Source organism: Lygodium microphyllum, chromosome 25, assembly GCF_053477565.2.
Source record: "Lygodium microphyllum isolate KBCC chromosome 25, Lygodium_microphyllum_v1.1.10, whole genome shotgun sequence".
Classification (NCBI taxonomy): domain Eukaryota; kingdom Viridiplantae; phylum Streptophyta; class Polypodiopsida; order Schizaeales; family Lygodiaceae; genus Lygodium; species Lygodium microphyllum.
This window is the reverse complement of record NC_141159.1, coordinates 61,679,328-61,701,175: the sequence shown is the minus strand read 5'-3', so window position 1 is coordinate 61,701,175 and position 21,848 is coordinate 61,679,328.

Below are 21,848 nucleotides of genomic sequence, written 5' to 3'. Positions count from 1 at the left end.
GATTCTCGGATGAGCGTTACTGTTACATCAAGGCTGGATCAATTCTTCAACATGCAGACTAATTTGAAACACCTTGAATGGATGGAAAATTTAAAGGTGGTTGAGGCATTTATCTTTTGTTCGTCGAGAAGGAATCCACTTATGATTAGTAGTGGTCACCAGATATGTCTAGACTGTTATGTCTATGGCAAGGTACTGAAGGCAATCCTAGCTATGAAGATTATAATCCAAGGACATTGCAAGTATTAAGATTACTGTATCCATGGTTTTTTCAAATCTGTCATTTCCACAGTATAGGTTTCTAGACATAGACAACAATTGGCCTACTTTCTTGTACATGAATGCACTTGATATCCATCCCTGAAAAAGAAAGATATAATAATATCTTGTTTTGAAAATTGTACATATCATCCAGCCTAACCTATCAATAAGGATGTATCTCTACTTGTAAACATCAGCCATTTGTAAATATCCCTTACTTGTAAAAATCATAGCTTATGGCTATTGATAATAAAAGATAATGGCTAGATTTTGTAAAAATATTGTGCTCTTTGGCCCAACATTGTTTTACAAAAATAGTAAGATATGTTAATGTGAAAATGAAGCTAAAAAGTTTAAGCACTGAATGAACTCGCGAAACTTATGATAACCTAGGGTAATATAACTATCACTAGACATTTGCCATTTGTAAATATCCCTTACTTGTAAAAATCATAGCTTACGGCTATTGATAATAAAAGATAACGGCTAGATTTTGTATAAATATTGTGCTCTTTGGCCCATCATTGTTTTACAAAACTAGTAAGATATGTTAATGTGGAAATGAAGCTAAAATGTTTAAGCACTAAATGAACTCATGAAACTTATGATAACCTAGGGTAATATAGCTATCACTAGTCTGGAATGAAATTCAGGAGAAGAAGTATTCGTTAAGTAGGTTAAGCCATCAAAATTTGATGGTATGGGAAAAGATGTTGAAGCCGAGTAGAGATTGGGATTGAGACCATGGAGGACTACTTTACTACCATGGGAACTACCCCTGCTAATAAAGCTATGATTCCCAAGTTGAAATTGACCAGGGACTTGCTGAGGCAGCTATTACCTGGGAAAAGCTAAAAGAAGTTGTGCATGGTTGATATTTACCACCAACTTATCGCACGCTAAAAATGAATGAGTTTTTTAAATTAAGACAACTAGGAATGAGCCTAGGGGCATATTACTCAAAGTTTATCTCACTGCTTAAATATGCTTCTTCCATGACTAATTCTCATCAAGTGTCTAAGTTTTGTCACGGATTGAATGCACCTCTAAACACACGCCTTGAATCTATGCTCCCAACTAATCTACAAGATACTTTCATTTACACAACACCTCTTGTTCAGGAGATTCAGTCAAAGCCAATGAATAATGGGCTTTGGAATCAAAACAAAGGGACTTTAGGGTGCTATGTTAAAGGAGCCTAAGGTCAGCGTCCACTTCGTCAAAGAAAGAGGACCAAAACAAATGTAGTCGAAAACTTCATATCTACGAGAAGTAATTCAGGAGTACCTAGGTGTTTCCATTATAATGAGCTGAGCCACTTTAAAAGAGAGTGCCCAAAGCTTGGCCAAGTTCCTTACCAAGGACAATACAGAGGTAAGAACCAAGCTTCAATTGCAAAAGGAAAATCATATGCTGTAATTCTTAAAGAGCTTGAAGAATAGGGAAACCCAACTATGGAAGCTGGTATGGAGAGGACATCAATTCATGCTAACCTCTATAAGAAAGGCCCAAATCACCAGTTTTTGGTGATTCAAACACCAACATAATATCAAGGTAAGTCCTTTAAAATTCTGATTGACTGTGGAAGCACACACTCATTCATGTCACCAAAGTGTGCCAAGAAATTAGGTATAGACACAATACCCACATCTAGGTTACTTGTGGAACTTGGCAATGGAAAAGGAATCATGTCTACTCAGCAAAACTACAAAGTGACATTTAGCCTAGGAAGAAGTATCTCTTAAATGGGATTTAGGATCATGAATTTAGGGGCCTACGAATATCTATTGGGTATGGACAGGCTAATCCCCAACGATGCACATATTTAGTGCAAAAAAGGCCAAGTGACTTTTCAAAAGCTAAAGGGAAAAAAAGTGATGACCCAAGGTGAGCCAGGAAAACCCAAGGTTCAATTAGCCAAATCATCTTGCATAATAAAAGGGTTAACAAAAGGATTACATGTGTATCTCATAAAATTAAATAAGGTTGGGCAAAATAATCAAGACGAGGGAGAGCCATATTGGTTGAAGGAATATGATGGCATCTTCCCAGCCTAAGAGCTAGCTGAATTACCACCTTGAAGAGAAGTTGATCACGAGCTCAGACTTTAACCAAGAGCCACTCCAATCACTAAAAGTCCGTATAAAATATCTATCCCTGAATAAATTGAGCTAAAAGAGAAACTCAAGCAGTCAAGGATACATCACACCCAGTAACTCGCATAGGGAGCACCAATATTAATTTAAAACAAAAAGGATGGAACTCTCCACCTTTGCATTGATTACTGAGGACTAAACCATGTAACAATCAAGAATAAGTATCCAATCCCAAAAATAGAGGAGCTACTTGATAGGTTGCTGCAAGGAGCGAAAATCTTTTCCAAGATTGATCTCTGATTTGATTATTATCAAATAAGAATCAAGGAAGAAGATATCCCTGAAATTGCCTTCAATACCAAATATGGTCTTTTTGAATTTCTTGTAATATATTTCAATCTAACTAATGACCGTGCTACATTTAACAGATTAATGCATGACATTTTCTGACCTGATCTTGATGAGTTTGTCCTAATCTTCTTTTATGACATCTTAACATACTCCAAGAGAGACAAAGACCATGAGCTGAAATTGCGCAATACTTATAGTCAAGGGGTAGAAGATACTGCAAATGAGTAAGCATTTTCATTCCCTTTAAGAACATGTGCCCAAGGCTCATCTATGCTCGGAACATCGCTTTGATCATATAATCTCGCACTTGCTGAAGGTATAACATACCACCATCGAGGTTGTCGTGGGTTTGGATAGAAGATTACTTGTTCACAAACACGTACAAGAAGTTATGGGTCATGTATGAGATAGAAAATATATCTACTAACATCAATCATCGTGTTGCTTTGTCCCAATCAACTTACAATGTGTAGCTCTTTCTCTGAAAGAAATTTATTACACAAGGGATTTATTTCAACAAGTTTAGAAATATTGATATTGTAAATAGTCACAAGACTCTAAGAGATATAGGTGCTACATATGTTAGATCATACAGTGAAGTCCAGAGTGCCTTTCTTTACTCAGTAATAGCCATTAGATGGCTACCATGTCTTGCGACTAAACCTCGACTACAATACCATTTTCTTTCAAACTCACATTGTCCCTCATCTTTCTTGGCTGATGCTGCAACTTCCTCCCTGCTTACTTAACACAGCTCAACGTGAAACACACAAATCAAATGATGCTTCTTTTGCTTGACATTGGCCATTTTCTTCATGAATTCTCCTACTATAATGTTCCTCTCCCCCCCTTCGTGTGAACTAGCACTTAGGAGGGGTGAGCCTTAAACTTTAAGCCTTAGATATTTATTTTATATAAAGATATGTTGAGTGATCATTAATTGAAACTACACTACCAACCCCATCGATTCCAATGTCACCACCTCCTCGATGTGAAGAAAAAGAAGTGTGCCTTTTTTTGGAATATCTCAGATTCGTAGTATCTACTAAAGGAATCTCTCATTAGGAGAAATATGGACTCTGTTTCTTGCCCCTTAAGGAGTGAATAAATAAATATATGCCTAACCAATGAGAGAGCTAGGATTCTATATTCATGTAACATGAATCTTCTAGCCATATCTTGGCCCAAATCTTCCCTCAGCAATAAAATAAGGGAAAATATGGGAATACAATGCTGACACTTCTTGGAAGTTTGTGACTCAAATTTTCATTTTCTTATTTTTTTATGTTTGACTTTTCATTTCTCCCCTTTTTAGTTTCCCCCTCTTTCTTAGGCGGATCTCAAATTCATCATCTCTTTCCCCGCTTCTTCTTTCCTGACGAAATCTCGTTTGGAAAAAATTATGCAAGCTATATGCATACTGAGTCTTCCTTTGTTTTTCACTCCCAGAGTCTTTGAGGGTGGAGAATAATGATTTTTTAAAAACTCAACTTCTTCAACATCTTTGGGCTTCTTTGCAAAGAGAGCCACATGTATATTACGACTTTTTTCTATTGCTCCATGGTTAAGTTTCAACTCATTTGGACAAAGCCTATGTAAGTTATATGTATGCTTTGACTTGATATTTCTTTTATTTTTTTACTCTAGGAATTTGTCAATGAAGGAACAATGGTATTGTTATAAGTCAACTTCTTGTTCAACACCTCTGAGCTTCTTTGTGAAAAGAATTGCAGGTACAATGTTTTTTTTTAATTTCTCCATTTAAATTTCATTTTATTTGGAGAGAAAATTTGCAAATTATACACACATTGATAGGTAACTTTTGTATTTGGTTACTATAGATGTCTTCACAAAGGAAAAACATCAATAACGTACTTGCAGTGGAGGTCTTCAATAGGAAAGATAGTGTCAGTAATTGGATTTGTGATAAGTGCTATAAGTTTGATTGGATTTTGATGCACCCAAGTACTCAAGGGAGTTTCAAGGTTAGGCGTAAGGATGTTGCAAACCCTAGCAAACATTGGAAAGGTAGAATTTTAGAGTTCAGAAAAGTGTTCAATGGAACAAGTTGTTGCCAGGTGGCACTTAGTGTCAGAGAGAGAACTAGGGAGAGAGAAAGAGGAGAGAGAAGAGTGCAGGAGAGAGAGAAAGACTGCAGGAAGAGAGAGAAGAAGAGTGACGAGGAGAGAATACATGTCACAAAAATGTTCATGCTGTTGTCCAAATACATCTATTTGCTGTTGCCTACTACCAAAAATTTGGTCATATTGTTGCCCAGAAACATGCTGTCCAAGATTGCATGATGACTGTCCAACATGATTACGATGATGTCCTTGCATCCTAGACTATCCATAAGTATGATGATTGGCAAATCCATGAGCATAGGTATTGGCATGATGTCGGTCATAATCACTTGCTCGCTGTGCTGATCAAAGCTAGAAGGGTACTGATAAGCATAACCATTTTTGTCACATCCATAAGAACTGGGCTGCTCAACCAAGAAAGCTTCACAAGTATAATCATAACTATGTTGCTGCAGAGGTGGATGCTCATAAGCATAAGCATGTTGACCATAATAGCCATTCTGCTGCCAAGGCTCAATGGAATGATACTCATCAACATATACATGTTGGCCATAAGCATAAGCATTTGATTCAAGTGTATCATCAACATATACATGTTGGCCATAAGCAGAAGCATTTGATTCAGGTCTTGCTATTTTTTCCATAACTGCCTTCATGAGAGCAATATACTGATCAGTTAAAACTCCAAGTTTGTCAATTTTAGCCTATGTTTGAAGCCAACCTTGTTCACTAGAGCTGGAGCTATTGATCTCAGCTGCCATTGCAATCAAGTTGAAGAGATATGTTGTTCCTGTCCTTGCCTTAAAATCATGGTTTCACTCATCTGACATGCATACTCCCAAAATACACAGTCCCCAAATCAGGACCAATAGACATATTCAACTGTACCCTGCCCTGAGATTCAACACATGCAGGCCAAAAGAAAAATCTCTGACTGCCTTGCTCCTAATCGCTGGTCTTTGAAACAAAAAACCTTGTCTCCCACCATATAGTCACCGAGTCCATACAATCCTTGCAATCATGTTGGCTTGAAGGACACAGTGCAATGGTTGTTCATAAAGCAAGTGCGAGCTCTCGAATTGCAGGAAACTCAACTAGATGGAATTCAATTAGTAGTGTTGCTGTGGGCACATAGAGAAGCATTGAAGTCCTGATAATGATTCAAAAAATATCACTCAGAAGCTCTTAGTGGCTACACCATTTCTCTTCCATTGTTAAATGGAAAGTCACTAACTTTCCTTTGCAAGCAAGAGTGCCTTTAGGCAACCTGTCAGACAAATACATATGCATCCTCAAGGCATCCAAGTTTTGCATACAAATCCGTAAGGACAATCCCTACAATTTCTCTGTCCAATTTCTAGAATGGATTGGGGTATGAACACTGACTTTCAAAAAGTGTTCCGGATGCTTTTGGAGCTTGCCCAGGCCTCTGAATTGCCCCTAGAGAAGATGATCCAACGGTTGTTTTTGTTTAGTGACATGGAGTTTGATCAAGTCTCAGCCAACCCATGGGAGACAGACTATATGAAGATTACACAAATATATGCAGAAGCTGGGTATGGTACTCCACCTAAAATAGTGTTCTGGAATTTGACAGGCAGCAGCACTCGGTTCCCTGAAAGATGCAGAGTTCTTTAGTGTTTGCAAACGGGATGTCATAAAGAGCAAAGGTCATACCAAACTTGCAGTTTTTGGGTCCACCAGAAGAAAATGCACTATCTGTAATGAGGATGCTAACATACAATCCTTGCTGGCCAGTGATGCTGATGTCATTACAGTAGTTGCTAATGCCAACAGGGATTATGCAATTGACTGTCTATACATTGCCTTGCTCATTGCCTCTATTTTCTATTATGCAGCAAATTTCACCTTGTCAAGACTTCTTTTCCACTAGTTCACCCCATCTGAGTATGATTGCCAGTTGAACACTTACTTTATTACTGTCGCCCTTTTCCTTGTCTGCGCATTCACTATCATCTCTCTTCATCCAAAGATTGGTGGAAGCCTCTTACCTGCTTCTGTTGTATCCCTCTATTGTGCATACTTGTGCTTTAGTGGCCTATCAAGTGAGACAGATTCTGGAAGGGAAGAAGGTGGTTTTGAGATGCCATATCTCAAGTCTGCAGTCCCTACTGTTGCATTTCAGGAACTTATGAGAAGGATTCGAGCTTGTCATGGAGACTTTCAAGTACTAGAGAGAAACAGAAGCCTAGGCCGTCAACTGTTCATTACAGACATGCAGAGGCAGGAGATTCTACTTCAAGATATTACCATTCTTATAGGTGCTGAGTTTATAGCTAGTGACCTTGGTTTGAAACCTGAGAATACTACAGTGGAGCAGCTGGGTATGGTACACAAGGTGACTATCATCAATAATTCCACAACCATCATTGCCGATGCAGCAACCAAAGATGAAATACAAGCTCATATTGCACAAATAAGGAAAGAACTTGCGGAGACAGATTCTATCTATGATACACAGAAGCTTTCTGAGCGAATTGCAAAGTTGTCAGGTGGATCTGAAAAATGAATCTATTCTTCTACATGTGTATGATCTTATGGTTCCATTCCATATTGCTATTGTCAAGAGTGTTACCAGCCAGCAAGATGGCAGCCATTCATTCATTCGAATCATTCAATGTCCCTGGAGCTGGATACTCTGCCACTGACCTGGCATCACAAAAATTCCCTGGTGCAGTCTATCTGAAGGAGGTATCATTTAGATCTAGTGATGTGAGGCACACTAACCAGGTAGTTCAGCTGATCAAGACGTTGAGGCACCAGGTTGCACAAAGGGAAACAGAGAAGGCGAGATGGCCAGGACCAAAGACAACAATCTACTTGGCAAATTGGAGCTATCTGGCATACCCCCTGCCCCCCTCGTGGCGTCCCCTTTTCAAAAGAGTTAATCAAACAAAGTTGTCGTTAATCAGATAACAACCAAAGCATCTCTGATTCAAATGCTTGTTATTGTGTTCAGAAGAATGGAAGCAAACTCTTCAATTGTGCCTATTCAGCAAATTGTGGCAGCAGAGCACCACTGTACATGCTGTGACATGGCAGCTTGTAATGCCTGACTTCCCTTACAAATACTGCCTTGAAAGATTTCTTGTTCAGCAAGCTGCCCAAGAGCCTTGGATGTGGCGATTTTGTTGTAGCTAAGATCAAGAACACTCAGCTTTAACAACCTATGAAAGCCTTCAACTTCAGCAACTTTATTCCCTCCTAGATAGGGTTCCTTAATAAAAGTACAAATGGCCAAACCATGTCCTATTTGGGAGATTTGAATGTGAGAAAGATTCAGCACTCGCAACGGGTCAACTCTCTGAACCCCTCAATCATAGAAATCCTATTTCTTGATAGATCCAGATAGTGTAAGCTGCGGGGTAAGCATCCAACTGGAATTCGAACTATGCGGTTGAAAGTTTTTAGCACAATGAAGCTTCCCAAAAATAGGACTTCCATCAAACCAAGACCAGTAATATATGCAGCCATCAAGAACACATTCAAAGACTGTATGGCTACATTGACCAGGGCATGATCCAAGGAAATCATGTCATGAAGTGGCACAATACAACTACTTTCACCGATGAGAACCTCATCTTCTTTCGCTACTACTGCGCCAATCCTCTCCTTTCACTACTACTGTTTCCCTTTCTTCATTGTTGACACAGTTGCGGTCAGAGGATGAAACAAGGCTACGCTTCCTGTTGATATCGAGGGTGTAGGCACTATAGCTACTATTTCTCAATCTCAATTCTTTATTGCTCCCCCACCTTGTTTGCCTCTAGAATCCCTCTTGCAAGATCCCTCTTTCAAGATCTCCACATGGCCAGCCATACATTCTTGCTTGCTTTCACTTCTATCCCTGTGGTTCCCACAACAGATGAGCTTAGCAATTGCTGCCTCTCCCACACAACTCCACCATATGCGAAGTGTCAGCTTAATAACTCAATTAGAAGCAAGACCTCGGTTGTGCAGATTGTGATGAGCTGAGAAGCTCCATGAATAGATGATATGCTACTGGGGAGATTTCAAAGCTAATGATTTGAAACCAACAAACATCTTCTTCCTCCATGCATGTGACAGATCAGCCCTGTACGACAGGATAGAAGCCTCAAGGCCTGAGACCATGGGATCTACCCAAGGCGAATTCAGTCTTCAAACCTTTAAAATCAACACCATTGGGATTCCATCTAAGTCCAGTGGCATGGAACCTTTTTTTTGCATAATCCCACAAGCCTGACAAGAATAGCTCCTTCATTGATTTAGCCCATTCAATGTGATTTGCATCCTTGTTCCGATACTTAACAAGGATCTTGTTATAGTAAAATTCAGCTGATTGCCAAGCTTCTTCAATGTGTGTCGCTGGAAAACTCATACCACAATCTTTTCCAGTAAAAGCAACCCATGTGAGTGCTGACAAGCTTTCTGCAATTACTTTAAGATGATTGTACACATCAGCTCTTCTGCCTTCTATCAAGGCTGATGCTTTTGTCAAAACGCCACCAAGCGGCTTCAGTAGATTTTGAAGTCATAAAGTATCTGGTTGCTTGCTTGGAAACTTCCATCTCTTCTGAGGCATACGAATTCAACCTCAGTGAACATTTTGAATTACTGGAGTCCTTCCGTATACTTCAACTTTCCCATTTGAGCTCCACGGTGCTTCTTTAGTAGTGCCTTCCAACTCAAGTGACAGGAGAAAGAGACGATCAAATGGTGGCAAGAAATAATGGCAAGGGTTTGATTGATGGAGCTTTAGATTTCTGGATGCGCCTTTGCAGTGGGAGATGAGAGAGCTTCCTGCGGGCACATCAGTAGCAACAAAAGAAGCACAAAGAGGGAGAGAGACCTTTCTGGCTGTAGCTCCTTGTGTTCTCCTTCCTCTTCTTCTGTTGATTATGACAAAGATGAATGATGATCCTTCTTCTATCTGTTGTTGCAGATGGTGGCACACGGAGAGAATGGACTGATCTCCTCCATGAAATCTTGAGAGATATACTAAAAGAAGAGAGAGAAAGACTGCTTCTAAAAAGTAACTAGAACTTTTTCCCCTTCTACTCCATTTACCACAGTCTCTTAAGAGAATACCTTCAAAATTGGCATGAGCTTGCAAAACGAGCTGCCATCTTTGTCTGCCTGCCTCCATTTTTGGTCCAAGCTCCATTTACGACTCCAAGAAAGGCTGCCATGGTCTGTGTAGTCTTCATGAAAGCTACCATTAATGCTCCTGCCTGTGTACTAGAAAAGTAGGGTTTATTGTTGGAAAATGAGACTAGATTTGAGGGAAAGAAGAGAGAAAGGAAGGATCTAAAAACTAGGCTCTGATACAACTTGTCAGAGAGAGAACTAGGGAGAGAGAAAGAGGAGAGAGAAAACTGGAAAAGAGCGAGAAAGACTGCAGGAAGAGAGAGAAGAAGAGTGACAAGGAGAGAGAAAGACTAGATTTAGAGAGAGAAAGACAGGAAAGAAGGGGAAGCCATAGAAGCTGTGAGCAAGAAGGGAGAGAAAGTCTGCAATTGTATTATTGTGTCCAAAAAGATGTGTAAAATTACATGTCCTCTCCTTTTATACCAATGTCAGTGTGGCATGGCATAATATCAATATTATTTACACTAATTCCTTATTCTCGGCTTCTTACACTTACGCAAAGGGATGAGCGCCTTAAATGGTTCTCCTTTGTGTGTACATTGGCGGGATGAGCGCCTCAAATGGTTATCCGTCGATGCGGGGCACGTTTCTAAGAATTTTCTTAGGTGAAAGGTCGATAGGGATGCCTATCCTTTCCGGGTGTCGATGTAAGTGTGAACGTGGATGGTACCATTTTATCCACATGAGTATTAACGCCCTCGTGAATTAATTATTGTATGGAATTCCAAATTAATTGATTTATGTGGCTAGTTGCAATTATTCAGTTGGTTATTATTCTAACATGATTTTCTTAATTTTTGATGCCCACTTTATGTCGGGGGGAGATTGTACCCAATCTTGTGTTGCTTCATGTCGGGGGGAAATTATTCATGTCGGGGGGATTTTTTGGAGCTGCCCACTTCACGTCGGGGGGAGATTGTACCCAATCTTGTGTTGCTTCATCTTATTTTACCCTCTCTTTTAGTATATTTTTAATTTCTCATGAGTCGTATGCAATTTTATGAGTAAAAGAGAGAAAGGGGGAGCTTCTTCCATTCACTATGCGCAAACCATGCATCCGTTGTTTGCAACACAAGTACAATAACAGAAGTATTGATCCAACATATTTATATGCACAAACAAATCTCTGTACATGACAAGAACTACATGGAAAATTATAAACAAAATAGTAATTTTTTAAATTTTATTATTGTTTATTCTTTTGCATCAGAGTTGTTTTAAAAATATTTGCAGTGTTCTAATTCAATCTTGTTTTACTGATAGCTCTATATCCATCAACTTTGCATGAATGGTAGAATGTGGAATGTTTGAGCAGCAGGATACATGTTTTGGCATGAAGACATAGGTTCTTTGATCTATGATAATAACTTTGCAAGTCAACTTGCAACTCAAAATATATATTTTTATAATTCATTCTATGTAGTAGAAAGCCAGAGATTGCAGCATGTCCCATTGCCGCCACTATCTAGTGGTGAATGGTTGATTAGTAGCTTGGAGTTGTCACGAGCATGTAAGTCCAAGATAAAATCTGACATCAATAGTGCTATGAAACCCACCACATGCTCCAAAGATATGTATCTTAGTTGGTTTATTCCATTCTCATTGTTTGCACATTTGTTTGGTTCATGTGATGTTCTGAAGAAAACAAAGATTACTTATCAATGCAAGTGTCCATCCGAGGAATGGATGAGTCAGCTATTGGGTGAGTCTTGGCAAGTCAAAAGAACACATTTTGATGAGACGATTGAATGTAGAATCAACCAATCTGATCTCACATTCTTGTAAATCTTTTTTACTACTTTGAGTGCCTTGATTTGATTGACATAGGTCTTGCTTAGATGAATTGTAGTGTTATTCGCATTTACTTACCATTATTTTTGTTTTTATTACATGTATTTCATCGCTAGAAAAACTCTATGCATTCTCTTTTGATATAGAAGATGGCAACTTTTGCGAGGGGAGTGGATCAGTTTGGATCAAGATACTTGAGATGAGACACATACAGCTCTCATAGATATGGTTATCTTGTGGAATGGTCATAATCCTTTTGTGGTCAGTGCAGAGAGCCATTGTCCCATTTCTTTTCTCAGACAAGAAATCCAATTAATGTCCAATGAGCCCCTCTGCAACTTCTATTTCAAGTTAGATAATAGAAAGGTCAGGATTCATAGTGAGCAATCCATAACATGTAAACAATGTGCTTCTCCACATATCCTTGAGATAATGGAATCCTTGTAATTTTTTTAATATAAAGAACAAATATAAACTTCTTTTAAACTTCTGAGTACTTTCAATTTAGATAATCTTAGTTTACTATGATCCAAGCGTGTGATAATACATATTGTAATTAGTCAATCGTGCTAGTTAAAACCATAATTAAATTGCAGGTTGGAGTTTTATAACCTATGCAATATTGTCTTTGCATAATGATATATTATAGCTTATCTCTTTTACTTATTTCTTAAAATTAAATATTAAATTGGATCCAAGGGATTTTGAATGTCTTTCATATTTCTTTTCTTAAAAATTTTCTATATTTTTAGTAGCTGTACTTGCATATAGTCAACGATCTAAGTATATTCGAGGATATAATAATGTAGAACAAAGCATTTGTCTGTATAAGTAATTTTAATAGATACTTTAAAGTATTGAAATAAAGAAACTAAGGTAAGTGTTTTAATTTGAAACTTTAGTGTTAAAAAAGAATCTTTATTTAAAACCCTGGATACATAAAAGCTATTATAACTCCAAAGTCATTTTCACTTTCATTCTCTACTTCCCTACACTTGTGCTCTCCTCCTTCTCTCTTTGTGTGCCATGGCTACCACTCTCGCCTTCGCCGCATGGATTAGCTCCACATGCTACGCACACATATAGGAGATCAGATATACCCTAGGTTTTACACAACCTTGAGTCTAGAGAGCTCACTTTCTGTCGTAGACCCTAGCTCTAGTATACTGGCATCGTTTTGTGATGCGACAAACCCTCTCACATGCTCTATTCCAAACTCTACTCTCAGATGGGTCCCCATAGATTTCCTATATAGTTTACGTGCTAGATCAAGCCATGAAAAGGTAATAAATCAAGCCCTCGTGCATGTGGGGCCCTATCTCCGTGCCAGAGCAGTGCCCACCTCATCCCAAGACCAGCCATGATGGATCTCATCGAGCGCGATGCAGCATTTTCCATATATGTTTTGTGCACTAGGTGCAAGAGGAGAGTAAGGAAGACATCGACACACCCTCTCAGCCATAGCTAGAATATTACAAGGGGGAGCCTGGAGAGATCACTCTCGATCCGAGAGTAGAGGCAGCACAAAGCTTAGCCATTGTGCACCCACCTCCTTGCCCTGTTGAGATGCCGACAAGCGACGAGCCACCCCTCGCTTCTCTCCATGCTATCATCATCGAGGGGGTTGAATATTTACTTATGTAGGATGTACTAGAAATTTTGGAGCTAAGGGAAGAAGAGCTACATTATATCATGGTGTGTGATACACCTGATGATTTTATAGATTTTGATATACAAGATGCGCTAGCACATGTTGATGAGGTGGCTCGATATGATGGCATGAGTGTCGATGACATCTTTGCCATTGTGAGCATCCAAGATCAGATTGAGAATGTAGCGCCATAGTATAAGATCTCACATGAGGAGTTCGAGCGGTTGCAAGAGAAAGCATTTTTGGACCTCAACTTGACTACGTAGTACCTTCCCAAGTGAGAGATGAGGGTGGCCCAGCTGTAGAAGCAGACTTGGATGCTCCATTATAACAATAGATAGATGATGCTGAGAAGGTAATGTTATCAAATTAATGTTATTAAATTTGCGTCAAAATTTACCAGTAGGGCCTCTAGGGCATCGGGAGTATACACATCAAATGTTGCTGAGATCAGGCCCCCAGAGTTGCCCTGGCCGGAGGCTCGCATCTGGGGACCTGAATCTGGGGGCCCCTAATGCTTCGAGAGTCTGCACATTAAAGTTTGCCGAGATCGGTCCCCTAGAGTTGCCCTGGCCGGAGGCTCGCGTTTGGGGGCCTGAATCTACAAAATTCAATGTGCACACTCCCGATGCCCTAAGGGCCTTACTGGTAAATTTTGACACAAATTTGATGTATATAACTTCACCACACTCCATGCATAGTGAGTTTGACACAATGAGTCTGACAGTGAACTTGTGTGATGCAAGACATTGTCTATATAGATGAATTTTCATCTAGACAAGGTGGCCGAACTGGTAGTCAAGGAAGGGTGCATGACTCGGCATTGAAGGAGTATATCAGCCATCTTGTGAGCGATATTTTGTATTCCATAAGACATACTCTCTGGCTTTTTTTGAGAAATTCTTGAAGTTGAGGGCACTAACAAAGGTTGGGCCCTTTAAGACCATCCCAACGAACTCTAGCTTGGAGAAAGTAGTATTGTTTCGACGTTCAAAGATTCTCTACTTATTCTCTAGTACTAGGTCTGGGCCACTTGTTTCCATGGTGGCCCGTGGCATGGTTGCTGGTGTTGAAGACCCCACTGTCATTAGGTAGGAACTACTAGGGCAAAATGTGTTGTTGCCTATGATCAAGAATAGCTCTGACCATCAGGAGTCTAGCTCAAAGAAGCCTAGAAGAGAGTAGATGTACTTAGTGCCAAATGATATCTCATCACCAATGTAATGTAATTTGTAATCTTCTCTTGAAGTAATGAAAACCGATATTTGTTGGATTTTCATGCAATGTAGTTTGTCATACGCATCATTTATTATTGTTTTTTACTTGAATATTACGTTTATTTATTAGATTTATATGCAATACGATTCATACCCTAAATTTAATACGTAGTGCTTTATCAAGTTCATGTGCAATATGCATTCGTTCAAACGCATGTAACGATAAATCAAAGATATAAATAAAACAAATAACAAGTGAATAAACAAAAATAAGACGTGCCAAAAAATTTGTATTTATATTCATAACATTTTACATGGGATCCATTACAACCAGGGTTTTACAAAATCTCTTTGAAAGCTACATTCCGTATATGTTTTGGTAGTACACCCCTATCGTTGTTGATATTCACGAGGACTATCCTTCCATCACAGGAAGAACCTCACTATCCGCAAATCCCTATCAATGACGATGACTCTCCTTACATGTACTGCTGCATAGACCGAGTCTTCAAACAAGTCGATGACGTAAGCTTCGATAGCTTCCTGTAGTGCAAAGAGGGCTTGGGCAATCCAGCGATCGGGTTGTTGCAAGCATGTTCCATCTAAGAAGTGCCTCCTACTATTCTTAATGAGTATGTCATCCATAATCTCATGCACTAGCTTCTGGAATGGAGCCTTTGGTATCAGGAGGTGTGTGGTCTTCTGGTAATGGTGGATCTCACGAAGAGCCACTGTGCTTGGCTTCCATTGACGCTTGCGATGTTGGCGTGGTGGTGGTGGTGGTGGTGGTGGAGCTAGTGGAGGTGGCCTCTACATAGGATTTCTAGGGGGTATCTTCGGACCGCTTGCTTGGTGCGTGCCATGTCTTCTAGAAGAGAAAACCCAAAACTCAAAAGTGAAATGTGTAAAATGAGGTGAAACTTTAAACTTATAGTAGAACTTTCAAAAAACCCTTAAATCTGAATTAATATATCCAAGCTTTGGAAAAATATGACCAGTGATCCGATTGACGTGAAATTTTAACTGTGGACTCCTTTAGGGTACATCAACTATAAAAAAAATTTTGGCCTTATTAGAAGTCTCTAGGACACCTATCCGGAGGCTGGCATCTGGTTAAATATCCATGAGTTTTTATGATGCCCGTCATGTGGGTGAAGTTTCACCAAATTTTGATTTATAAAATTGATTGTTCAATCATTTTTTGAAAATGCACTAATTGGATTATACTTCACTGATAACAAAAAAACTCACCACCACACCGAGTGTACACAATTGCATACTAAATGTGTTGTCAACCAAACTACGTGAAATATTAGAAACTTAAAAATTCACAAAAAATAATTCATGGGTCAAATGGAATATCGCATATCAGATATAGTGTTACCAAATCGCTAAATATAGTAAAGATATAGTGCACCGGCCCATGTACAATTGATCACTAATGTGTGCATGATTGCGCATTGAATTTATCCTTAACAAAACTACTTTCAAAATTAGAAACTTGGAAATATGCACAATGTAAATCATGGCAAAATAGTATTACAAATATCAGATTTGGCATTACGAAACCATGAAATACATAGTAGATAGTGCATTGCACGAAGTACAACTAGAGCTAGGCAAAATTTAGCTCCATTTTGTAAACCACTACTATCAAATACTTGAAGGTCTACTGGAAAGATAAACCAAAACTAAGCTGCTTACAATCTACAATCAAACCTGATCTAAAAACATAGATCCAATTATAAGGTAGCTTCTCAAAGCATATTATTGACATTAAGATTAAATACATCCTTGTTGTTGTGGATCCTACGAACAAGAACCATATCTATGGGCTTAACAGTGATACATCGGCCATGAATGACTAAAACTTGAGAATCACCTATTAGATCAATCAAGTAACTTTCAGCTGCTTCTTAGAGAGCAAGCAAGGCTTGGCTTGACCATCGCCCCACATTCCTTACCTCGTTCCTTGAAAAGAACTTGTGATAATGCCCTAACTGCAGATCTTGTAGTATTTCTTGCACCAACCTAGAGAATGGTGCCTTAGGAATAATCAAGTTGGCACATTTTTGGAATTTCCTTATCTCACGTAGCACAGTTGTGCCTGGTCTCCATCTTCGTTTCTTATGTGTTGGAGGACGTGTATTACCAGCTAGAGCAGTACTGGGAGGTGGACCAACTAGAGCACATGGACCACCGTTTTTGGACAATGGCAAACCATCATTATTGACCACACTAGGGCCACCATTGTTGGACATAGTAGCACCACCATTATTAGCTGCAGTAGGGCCACCGTTGTCGGCCACCAAGGGACCTTTGTCACTCACAATACGCTCACTAGATTTAGAAGAGTGTTGAGCTCTTGCTCTTGTAGGCGCCTTCTTGATTGGAAGGTTGGAACGTGCCATGGTTGTGATAATGAAGGATAGAAAGGTGGAGGGTAGAGTGAAGAGTAATGGGAAAAAATGAAAGGAGAGACTTGACTTAAGTACAAAAATTTTAAACTTAATGTAGTGTAAATGAACTTTAAAATTAAAAGATATAGTTCAAAATTGACTTTGAAAAACATAGTGACAAACCTTCAAAATTTTAAACAAAATTTGCAAGACATCTCATGTTAAAGATAGGAGTATTGATGTGTCATATCTTGGGTACCTATGCTCTCTCGTGGACTCTAAATGCATCAAAAGTATTATCTTTATCTAGATCTCCATTTCTTGCCATCTCTCTCTTGGGTTGCCAACCATTCTGTGTGGCATTGTCTAGCTATGTTGTTTTCATATCTTGCTTTTCTCACTTCATATATTGCCCTACTTATAAATTCTGCTTGAGAGGTTTTGGACTTTTTTTCTTTTTCCTCGTATCGTATCTCTAGTCTCCTATACCACCATTGTAATAATTGCCTCATAGAATTGGAATCATTGATGCCACCTCCATGATCAGTTGCCTTTTGAAAAGCACAGTGAGCTTGCCAATGAGATCGTTCCATGCCTTGAGTTGACCATACTGCCAAACTTCCTTGATTTGCAAAGTATGGACCATGTGCTTCAAGTATATGCTACACAAAAAGAGATATTAAAAACACAAATAATTCCAAATGATGATCTTTTTTTGTAATGGTGACAATACTGACCATGTAGTGTGTTATACTACTTGTAGTCCATGCCTCCAATATGGACTTATAAAATTTAGCAGTTGTCTCTTTAAATGTATTGGCATCACCATCCCTAAACCTCAACTTTTGTAAGAGAGTTGCTAATCTATCTAGGTGTATCCACACTTTTTCCCTAGGAATCCTCGTTCGTCCCCCATTGCTCCAATCTGGAACATCAATGTGTAACTTTTTCCATGCTTCATACTTCTCTGGTTGTTTTACAAGTATATTGCCTTCCTTATCTCGAGGTGGAGATATAAACTTCCTAGTCTTGGGTCCACCAAAGCATGGTTTACAAGGGATATTTCCACTCTTTCCTGAATTTTTCTCATCCTTTTTTATTTCTACTTGACCCCCATGCAATCAAACTTCAAAGAGGACTTGTTCTACCTTCTTGCATATAGCATCAGCTTCTGACACAGGCTGCATCTTGTATGCAAAGCATATATATTCATATACTAGCTTCTCAATTATTCTAACCAAACAATGCAATGTGAAAAAGTGAACCCTTGTTAGTGGTATTTCCAAAATAGGGCGCCAGTTTGGATCCACTCGAACTAGCATTCAATTTCTCATGACTTTTTGATCACGTGTTGGAGCACCTTGTTGTCTTGCCTTGGCAAGCCATTCTTTCTTTCCATCTTTCCATTTTTTCCTAGTTTGCATGCAGTATATGCACGGAAATTTTGCATTCGTTGCATTTGATAAACCAAACATACACTTCAATGTTTTTAAATCACTTTGCAAGATGCCATTCAACTTGATAGTCCCCAAACCCCTCGATGTGTAAAATTGCTCCATTATTTTGCTATTCAATAACATTGGGTATATTAGTGATGTTAAAAAAAACTTTAAGTACTTCATGGTCCTCCTTTGGTACTTCAAATGCTCCAAGCCACCATATTTCGTTCTCTGACTGTACACTGAAGTATAAATGATGTTTTTCATCGATATTGGGATCCAATGCTCGATTCATAAGTGTTATACTCACATGTTCAAGTTTTTTTCTCTTAATAATCTCATTCTCATCAATTTTGAGGACAAACTTAAGCTTGCCTCTACATTCTTCCATAGACATATTGTAGAACTTGACCATAGCAATCTGAACCCTAAATATATCAAATACAAAGTTATTGGATGCATTCAATACAAATGCAAATTCTTTGGAACCGTACTTCAATATGTGTGTATTTTCCAGATGCATTGGCTCACCAATTAGTTCTAAAACTTTCTCATTTAGTTGTTTTCTAGCCTTCTTCACGTGAAATGGTTTTGGTAGAGGCATTACTCGCTTAGTTTTGAAGACTTGATTAAATCATGTATCCAATTGTTGATAGAATATACTATATGAATCAGAACTCTTTCCCACCTTGTCACATAACCCCTGAGCATTTGTAGCAGTAAACAAGTTGCTCACATCCCTAAGATGTTCACTTGCGACACCATCTACAATGTCCCTGAATTTACGATTTTTCAATGCATTTTTGACCATATCCTTGCTTAGGACTTTGGCAATTGTATCATTCTCTGCATGAGGGAACGTATTTCTCATTGTAGCAGATTGAGCATATATTAGTCTATGATATTGTCCACTTCCTTTGGTTAATTAGTGAATTTGTTTAACTAATTAGATGCGCTGATATGCTTCTTTCATTTTTAAAGTGGGCCCAATCTCCAAAGTTTTTGTGAGATTTTTCATTATGTTTTGATTCTCCTTCTCCAAGTCCATAACTTTAGACTGTAACTCCATATTTTGCACATGTGTAGCCTACATAGCATCTTCAATGACAGGCATTGCTTGTTGTAGGCTATGGTTCTCCCTATCCTTCTCAGCCAATAATCTATCCTTTTCCATCAAAGACTGCATATTCCCTTGTAATCTTGTCTACATATTTTTCAAGGCTTGATGAACCCCTGCTAATCCTTGTGTGACAAGTATGCATGTGTATCCATACAATCCTTCATTGCCTTCATAAACGAACTTTACAAATGATGTAAGCCCTTCAAATTGTGGTGGCCTTTGAGTGACTGGATCAGGTGGATAAATGCACCCATCAACCCAAAGGTCGATGTTTTTTTTCCTTGAATTTCTTTCTTGTTGCATCCTGTATCTTATTACATCATCCCTTTCTGCAGTTCTTTTGAACATTGGTGCATATTCATCCTCCAATTGAAAGTGAATATCTCTCTTTCTCTTGGTACGTCCTGCACCTGCATCCTGTAAAGAAAAATATATGCCAATTTTAACATTACACAATTACACCCCTTTGATTAATAGTAAGCTAAGGAGTCGATGCCAATTTTTTGATCAATAGCAAGAACATCTAAATATCTGGGAGCAGTAGGTCAGCATCAACCCAGCAACATGCAACTAATTCTGGATTGGCTCAAATCACACAATTACACCTCTTTGATTCACTATATCTGTGTTCTTTTTTACCCAGTTGGATCTTGTCTCTTTCTCTTGATTTTAGACATGAAAGACCCTAGTCAACCCCTAATCTACATGTAATCTTAGCTTTTAATCTACCTCTAATCAGCATCCAATCTTATCTTCTGTTCTATCCCAAATATTATCTCTCTCTCTCTCTCTCTCTCTCTCTCTCAGAATTGATCAAAGATATTTAAACACATTATAAAAGCTTGGCTAGTGGAGAACAATAACATCATCTTATCTTCTACCCTAATTTACTCTCTGTCACTCTATCACTTATTTTCCTAGTTCATATTACACAATCCTCTCTCTTTTCCGCTCCCTTCTCCCTCTTTCCCTCTCTCTCTCTCTCTCTCTCTCTCTCTCTCTCATATATATATATCTCTCTCTATGAATTGACACTTAAGGATTAAATAACAACTATGAAGAATAATAACATCACAGAGATTTAAAAAATAAAGATACCTCCATTATCACTTGATTGCTTGCAGTATAGAGTGTTGAAGAGGAAGATATCTTATAGCACAGTACTGAGGAGGGAGATTGCTTGTAGCAGGGTAGAGAGTGTTGTAGATAGAGATTATTTGATTTCAGAAATGATATCAAAACCACTCCTGAGATTGCTTGTATTAGGGTAGAGAGTGTTGTAGATAGTACTGAGTATTGCTTCAGAAGAATTTGTATGCAAGAAACCATATTCTGGGAGGGAAGAAGAAGAGCACACAAAATTTCGAACAAAACTAGCACTTTGACAAGGAATGAAGAAATGCCCAGAAATGGGCATCTACTTGTCCAAAAACAATAAAAATCTACAAGGAAACTCTCGAGTCAAAAAGGTGTCTCTGGGTAAAAATAATCTTAAAATATGATGTGTACGTCATTTTATATCATTTTTTAACTTCTGCCCTTTTAAGAAGCAAGAATGAGAATGATTCTAATATATTTTCATGTTGAAAAGTCATGAGGGCATTAAAGAGTTGTATATTAATGATTGGCTCTATTTTTACAAAAAATAAAATTGCATTCTTTTAGTTATGAGGATTTTGAGAAAAAGTGACCTTATTCTACAGTTTGAGAATAAAATAATAGGTGAAATCTATTGAAAATACAAATACGAGATTTTCTTGATCGTAGAAGATCTCTTATTCTAATATTATTTTGGAATCTCTTTTTAGAGAGAGAGAGGTGAGAGAAACCCCTTAAGGGGAAAAAAAGAGAGTCATATTTCTCCTAATGTTAGACCTAGCCAAAGTTAGCTAGCCAAAGTTAGAGCTATTCAAGAGTGGCAACCACCAATGACAGTTAAGGAAGTAAGAATTTTTTAAGGATTGACTAGATGGTATAGAATTTTCATAAAAAATTATGCCCTAATAGCTACACCTCTCACTAATTTGCTGAAAAAGAAAACTGCTATTGTGTGGATGCCCATTGAGCCATTTTTTAGTAGCTCAAGAAAAGTTTGGTAAAAGCACCCATTTTAAATCTACCTGACCTAACTCAAGAGTTTAAGGTTGTAACAGATGCAAGTTCTCTTACACTAGGTTGTGTGCTTATGCAACAAGGTCATCCGATAGCGTGTTCCTCAAGGAAGCTGAAAATCCATGAGAGGAATTATGCCACACATGATCTTAAGCTGTTAGCTATGATCAATGCTC